This window comes from Xiphophorus hellerii, chromosome 24 (assembly GCF_003331165.1).
Source record: "Xiphophorus hellerii strain 12219 chromosome 24, Xiphophorus_hellerii-4.1, whole genome shotgun sequence".
Classification (NCBI taxonomy): domain Eukaryota; kingdom Metazoa; phylum Chordata; class Actinopteri; order Cyprinodontiformes; family Poeciliidae; genus Xiphophorus; species Xiphophorus hellerii.
The window spans coordinates 1,952,257-1,959,724 of NC_045695.1; positions in this window are offsets into that span (position 1 = coordinate 1,952,257).

Genomic DNA, 7,468 nt, shown 5'->3' on the forward strand with positions numbered 1-7,468 from the left:
CTGCAATAACTAATTTGCGAATAGCATAAGTACTCTGACCCAACTGTTAAGCATGGTGGTGGTAGCATCATGCTGTGAAGCTGTTTTACCATCGCATGAGTGAACAAAATCAACTAAATATTTATACTGACTCATTTTTGCCACAAATCCAAATATAGGCGACTAAAACTTGGACAAAACCAGGCATTAAAACAGGAAAATGGTCCGGAAAAAAAACACACAACAACTGGTTCTGGAATGGAAAACCAGGATAACAAATGAGTATTTGGAATTTCTTTGACCTCAAACTCATTTTTAATTGATCTAGTGTCAGGAAAGCAGCCAGTTTAGGTAAACTCAGCTATTACTGCCAAGAAGAACTTTAGATATCCATCCAGAATTAGGACAAAAACTACGTGGAATTGAGGCGCAACTTGATAAGTGTCATTTATCTGAATATTACTGGAAGTAAATATGTTGGAGCCTGCAGGTATAATTTTGAACATGTGGGGATAAAAAAAAAAGGAAGAACTTTTTTCCTAAATGTCATAAAACCTTTAAGTTGTGAAATAATTTAGCGGAAAACAGACGTGTGTACATTCCTGTCCATATAATTCTCATCTCCCTTTTTTTGGGGGGGCGAAAAATTTCACACTCAGACCATCAGATGCGTCAGAATCCCCCCCCCCTTCTTTTTCTTTTCTTTTTTCCCAAATAGACGGACTTGTTGCCGAGGCAACGCGGACATGCAAAGCGCTCGGAGGGTGGGCGTCATTTCAAATCTGGGCACACGCGAACAGTCATGCATCTTCTCTCACAAGCCCACGTGTGCAAAAAATAGACATCACATAAATATAGTATGACCCACAGGCAGCAGAGAGGGGGGGGGGGGGACGATGATGATGATGATCACAGTGGTGGAGATGAAGATGCCTTTCCTCCACAGTGACTCACGCTCTTATCCCACGCTGATGCATCTCTGTACAGTAGGTCACAGGTGCAGCAGCTCCCGGTGTCACGTGACTCCTGCATGGGGTCGTATGACGTAAGCAGACAAGTCTGAAGCAAAAATAAATAAATAAATAAATAAAAATGTGTGCATTTTTGGATGGCGGTGGCAGGGGTTCGTGCAACAGAGCAGACCGCGGACCGAATCTGGGCCAGCAGGATTAGCGGCTTGTTGGATAGAAATTGTTGGGAAGAGGACGAGGTGGGAGGGGGGTTGGTGGTTGGAGATATAGGCAGGAGCGCGCGTGTGTGGAGGGGGTGGGGGGTGTTTGTGTGTGCGTGTGTGTTGAGGTGTGCGTCAGTTTAACCATCCATGCTGACTGCAGTCATAAAATAATTGTATATACGAGTTGATTCTGCTTCCAGGAGAGAGCGGTGGGTGTTTGGCGAAGATGCGGAAATGAAAAAGAAACTCCGCGTGCAAATCCTGAACACAGGTGTGACAGAGCAGGACGGGTTCACGGTTTGCATGATTTTTGCATTTAAACTTCTCATCTCGATTAAACAGTGGATAAAGAGAGGAGTTTCTGTATAAAAGAAAAAAACAAGAAAAAAAACCTCCACATCATAACAAGCCTGACCTGAATCTTTAAGTGTTTGTATAATCCGGGAATCTTTACATTATGTGTTGTAAATGTGTGTGTGTGTGCGTGTGTGTGTGTTTTGAGATGGATTAACCTTTGTCAGCGTCTGATGGGATGAGAGGGAAGGGTTTCCTTGGCGACCGATAGCTGAGGGCGGGGAGGTGGAAGGGATAAAAGTGGGTCAACATCATCGTCATGGCCGCAGATTAATCTGGATATTCAGACATGCATTTATCAATCGGCAAATAAATAATAAATAAAAGTGAGTGTAGGATGAACAAAGTTCGGGAAATGTCCAAAATTTAATTAAAATCAGAAGAGGTGATGATAGCGTTTCTTTTTGTTTTTGTTTGTTTTTGTTTTTTGCATGTTCACGTGCACTTTCACAGAGCGCCCGTAAAATTTATTAAGAAATGTTAAGAGAAACCATCCAACCATGTTGGTTGAAAAAAAAAAACCAGACACACTATTAAATATTCAGTTCCTACAAAAGAAATATTCCAATATTTATGACTTTTGGGTCTTTCTTTTTATTGAATTACGTGGAAACAACATTTTAAATTTGAATATGAACTGATGAATTTATTTAAGATACTTCACCACAAGAGAAAATTAAACAACATAAACTACTGCCAACTATAAGTTAAACTTAATTAAATACACTTTGGTCATTCAACAAAAATTAAAAAGTTATCACACCCTGCTCCACTGGGGGTGATGCAGCTTGTAAAATTGAACTCAATTGACTATTAATACCATGCAATTCATAATTTAATGAAGACAACGTTATATTTTTACGTAGAATTGGTTTGGGTGCCTGTTTTCACTAAATAGCCTTATTTCAGCAACGATAGTGGAAGACATTAACAACGATTTCCATCAAAATTAACACTTCGGCTACCAGAAACATCCTCATGTTGTTAACATCTTCACATTTAATGCTAAAATTACAGCAAAACATGTTGTCGCAGCTTAATTTTTACAGTATTTTGCAGCCAGACACCAACGGAGATGAAGTGCAATAAAAAAGAAAAAAAAAACATCGCCACTTCTTTAGTCTCATCTAATTAAGATCAACCCAGAAGGCAGCTGCAGACATCTATCTCCCAGAGGATGGTTGAACAAACACTGCGGGGTCACAAAGAGGCCAGCAGCCTCTGGAATCACAGCAGCCTCTCTCTTCAAAGTTTGACCTCACTGCAGCCTAATCAGACTCTGGAGCCAAAAGCTTCCATCTCTGACCTCATAGCTGAATAGCCCAACAAGTAAGACACATAATGGACTTGAGCGGCATGTCAAGAAGACGGTTTAAAGATCAACGCGATGCCTGCAGTGAGGCTGGGGAGACGCAACAGAAGCAGGAAGTGATGTATGTAATCTGTCACTGATTGGGAGAGTGGATTAGAGATCTTAGGTGAAAATCTGGAAATAATAGTTCATTAAATCTTAATCATGCTTTTGCTGAGATGTGATTTGACATTTTTAGCTTTATTTTACATTGCTTGACACATATTACGATATTAAAGGGGTGATACATTGCAATATTAAAGCTGGAAATTGAGATATAAAACACATTTTCTCACTTTTCTTTCACTTTAGAATCATCAGTTGTAAACTTCCACAGCTGTTTATCCTTGAAATCATTTTCGCAGATGCTTTTGAGCAGCAACATGGAGAGCCTGCAGTTGTTTCTCAGTCAGAAATGACTTTTCTCTGAAATATTTAATGGAGTCACAGAGGCAGATAAGAACGTTTCTGATGAGATTCCCTCTGAAGTCCAAAAACTCGCTAAGCAAGCTCTTAGTGACGCGTGATTCGGCGCAACCCAGCTGGTGCCGCGGGGTCATTGCCGAGCACGAGACTTTCCAAATGTGTGTGCGTTCAAAACAATGGCATTTGCCCACATGCTCCAACAAACAGGCGTGGTGTTTACGGTCCAAAAAGGCCAGGAAGAGTCTTCAAGTGGTTTTAATTTTGTCCCAATACGACTCTGAGATAAATCACTGCCACCAATACGTTCATGAAGCAGAGCGTGGCACGAGGGACGCGGCTCATTCTGCTAGCATCTTTGATCAAGATTATCTGAGTTTGGATGGATTGCTGTGTAATTTAGGGCAGATATGTACTGAACCCAGGGGGCATAAAAGGCTGATTTCAGTGATGCTTTGGGGCTTTATTGAACCATCTTTATAATAAGAAGAGATCGACTTACTTTTAAGTTGTTTAGAGTTTCGATTTGTTTGCCGTTTTAACTTCTGCTACAACGTTTGTGCATATAGAAGATTTCCTTAATTGTTCCTCTATCCAGTCTTTGGTCTTCTCTTTTCCAGTGGGTGTTTTTAGAATCATTTCTTTGTTTATTTGTCCATTTTAGGCCAAAACGTGAAAAAAAATTTCTGCAGATTTTTATCTAGTATTTAATTGCAAAAACTACCTGATTGCAAACACTATTACAATGTTGCAGGACATTTTAAGGAGAAACTAGCCTACAGTATTGTAGGTCCTCCACTGTCCTCAATTGTGAGCTGGAAATATTTTCCTTACATTCACTCATTTTATTTATTTATTTATTGCCAAAAAGCCTAATCATTAGTTGTGTTGCAGAAATTAGAATTCTGAAAATAAATTTTCTTAATGGTAACACGACAATTTTAAGAAAACTCAAGGTTTTTAGTAAGGATGAGATGGATTTTCAGCGCGAATCACGAAGAAGAAGAAGAAGACAGGAAGTGGTAGGAAGATGGTGGCACAGCTGTTTTTTAATGATTTATCACGTGAACAAACTTATTCACACATAATTTTAATTGCATTTAATTGCATTTCTTATTTAATGCAATTAAATATTTATTTCCTCTGGCACAATGATCAGCATAGTGACCTCAAAATGCTACAATTGTAGAAATTGGCAAATTTAGCAAACAGTAACAATTTTCTGACTTAAGAAGCTCAAAACATGTTTTCCTGTCTTTCCCATTTTGAAATTCAGCATACTTATAATCCATGGAAACAAAAAATTATGGTGTACCAATTTTTTTTTTTAAATCCCATTTTTTTATTGGAAATTGTTGCATTTGATGTTTTTTACAGTGTAGGATTATTCTGCTGAAATAAAAATGTTACAACTTTTTTGAAACCTTTATGTCCATTACCAATAAGTCTTCAGAGTGAATTTAAAGGTAGAGAGAGTTATGAATTTTAACTTTCTGTACTGTAACAACATTACACAGTGAGTTGATCTATAAACTGACGCAACAGAAATACTAAAAAAGGAACCACAGAAACGGTAGAATAAAGAATAAGCAACCAGCATTCTGCCAGTACAGCATAGTTGGAGTGGTGGGCTAAAGTCCAAGCACTGATCAGTGTGTGTGTGCGGGTGTGTGTGTGTGTGTGACACAACGTGGTGGAAAAGAGTGCCAGTGAGCTCTGTATCTCATCTTCTGGACAAGTCCTTAATCTGTGTGACCCAGTGAGGGATTATGGGGGTTCTGTAAAAAAGGGGACTAGAAGCGAACCTTTTTAAACGTTGTTTCTATCTTTGTCTCTACAGATTTTATTAATATAATGAACTAATTCCTGGACGTGTTCTTTACTTTTAGCAGATAAGTTTAAAAATTGTAACATATGAGAAAAGTAGATTTTTAAGTGCAACGCCTCCGACCGCAACGTGTTGACTGGGTTATTGATTTAGAAAGCATTTTCTGCTTCTGTCTTGTAGTCGTCACATTACCCTCAGTGATGGGAAACAGACAATAGTATCACTTTATACAGTTAGAGATTAATATTTAATCAGCTTGAAATACAGATAGCTAAATCGTCACAGCTCAGTATATTTTTCTTAATATCCTCCTTAAATACCCACCTTCTCTTTTTTGAGTTCAGTTCCCAGCCTATTAACAGTTCACATATTCTATTATTGGTGACAGAAGACAGAACATGAGCTATTTGCGTGCAAAGAAAAAAAAACGTTTCTAGGCTCAAATGTGGGGGTTTTGAACCAGAAAACACTTTCATGCAGGGTGGTGGTGTCATGATGTGGGGCTTGCAAAAATGAGGTGGAATGCTGTAGAACATTCCCTCAAAAAGTGTTTTTTCACTTTGCCTCAAATCAACAGCTGGCTGAAATGACCAAATGTAGCAAAGCTTGACAAAAACATAACCCAGTGCAGATGTTAGCAAAAAGCTAATATCCACAAATACTTGGGATGCCTTTGAAAAACGTTTATAAACTGGGTAATTTAATATTTCAAACACCAAATATGCTGTAATATGCATTAATACGCACAGTATAAACCATCTTAGAACAATGGCAGGAGCTAATATCCACAGTCTTCCTCATTTCCGCTCTTTGGGAACCAATCAACATCAAGGTAAAGGAAATATCACCTGAGCTTTGATATTTTAGCTTCCTAAGCTGCATTTTCCTTTGGGGTTTCTTTTTGGGGGAAAAAAAGTGTGAATAATTGAATCTGAATTGGAGTTAAGTTCTGCAGAAACATCCGCGGATGCTGAACTACAAACGGGCGACAAAAGCTGCGTTTTTCCTTAAAGTGCAATCAGCCAGGAGGACAAAACAAACGTGAAACAAGGAGGAGCAGATTTCTCACCAGCATTTACAAAAAGCATGAACTTTAACCTCTATGTTTACATCTTTAACTTGGACCTGCTTCCTTTAAGGCCTGACTTGAAAAGGACAGCAGAGAAATCTCACGTTAAAAACGAGACAAAGCTAATGTAAGTAGCTGGAGTGCTACATTGTACTTATCAGTGCTGGTTAGCATTTTTCCCCATTTATTTTGTGGTGAGAGTTGGTCATTATTCGGCGTATTGTATTTCCCTACAGCACTGAAGTCAAAAAGCCGGTGCGAAATGAGACGCTCCCCCGATTCACAGACATATGGAGCGGAGTGGGTGTTGATTTCTGCCCCCGGGGGTAAACGGAGCCGCTAAATGTCATATATGTCACGTTAACTATTCATGCATCTGATGTTTTCCTGGGTGAAAGCATTTCGGGGAGAGGGATTAGGCTTTGTAGGGGGGCTGCCGGTGTGACCACCACTGTCTGCAGTTTGGTGTGTGTTTGTGTGTGTAGGAGAGGGAAAGGTGGTGGTGGTGGGGATTTCCTGGACTCATCGGTGGGCTAAGCTTTGTCTGAAACAGAACCACGTGAGCCCGCATTAAAACCTCATTTAAGAGGATTCAGGACAGATGGTGTGCCATTGTTTGAGGATATGTTTGTATTAGAAACAGGGTGAGTGATGGAAACTGACCCACGCATACACACACCATCTCCCTTTCCCTTTAATCCTTTATTTCATTCTGTAAACACGCCACACCCACATTTGACCATTTCAAGGCCGCGTTCCCTCACCTTGCTTTGGGTGTTTATTGGATTGCATCGCGGGCCAATCGGCGGGCGAACCTCAGACAAACAAAGGAACCCTCTCTTAAGTGAACAGGGCACATGGCTGTTTCACCAGCTCAGGAGCTCCGATTGGTCGCGGAATAATCCAATCAAAGCAGAAATCAACTTAAGTGGCAGCAGTTTGCAGAATGAGAGCTGGAGAAAAGCAACTTTCAGAGAATTGAGCTTACACAAACTCAGCCGTCGCCAGTCTTTGCACTCCTCTTTTTTTTCCCTGCACATTGCATCCCTTCCTGCTGTACTCTCAGTTTCTCACCAGATGGAGAGGGGGCGGTGAGCGCCTTCTTCTGCATGTGTGGCTCTGTTCAGTCCAGAGTATTCATGCCTGGTTACCCGTGAGTTTGCATATTTGCATACCCTGAACATCCTGTCCTTCCATGTTGAATGAGGATGAAATAATAAGAGCAATCAGCTGCAGGCGGCTGTGCAGCTGCTGATGGAAAGCCATTTTTATTTTTTTTTATTTTTTTTT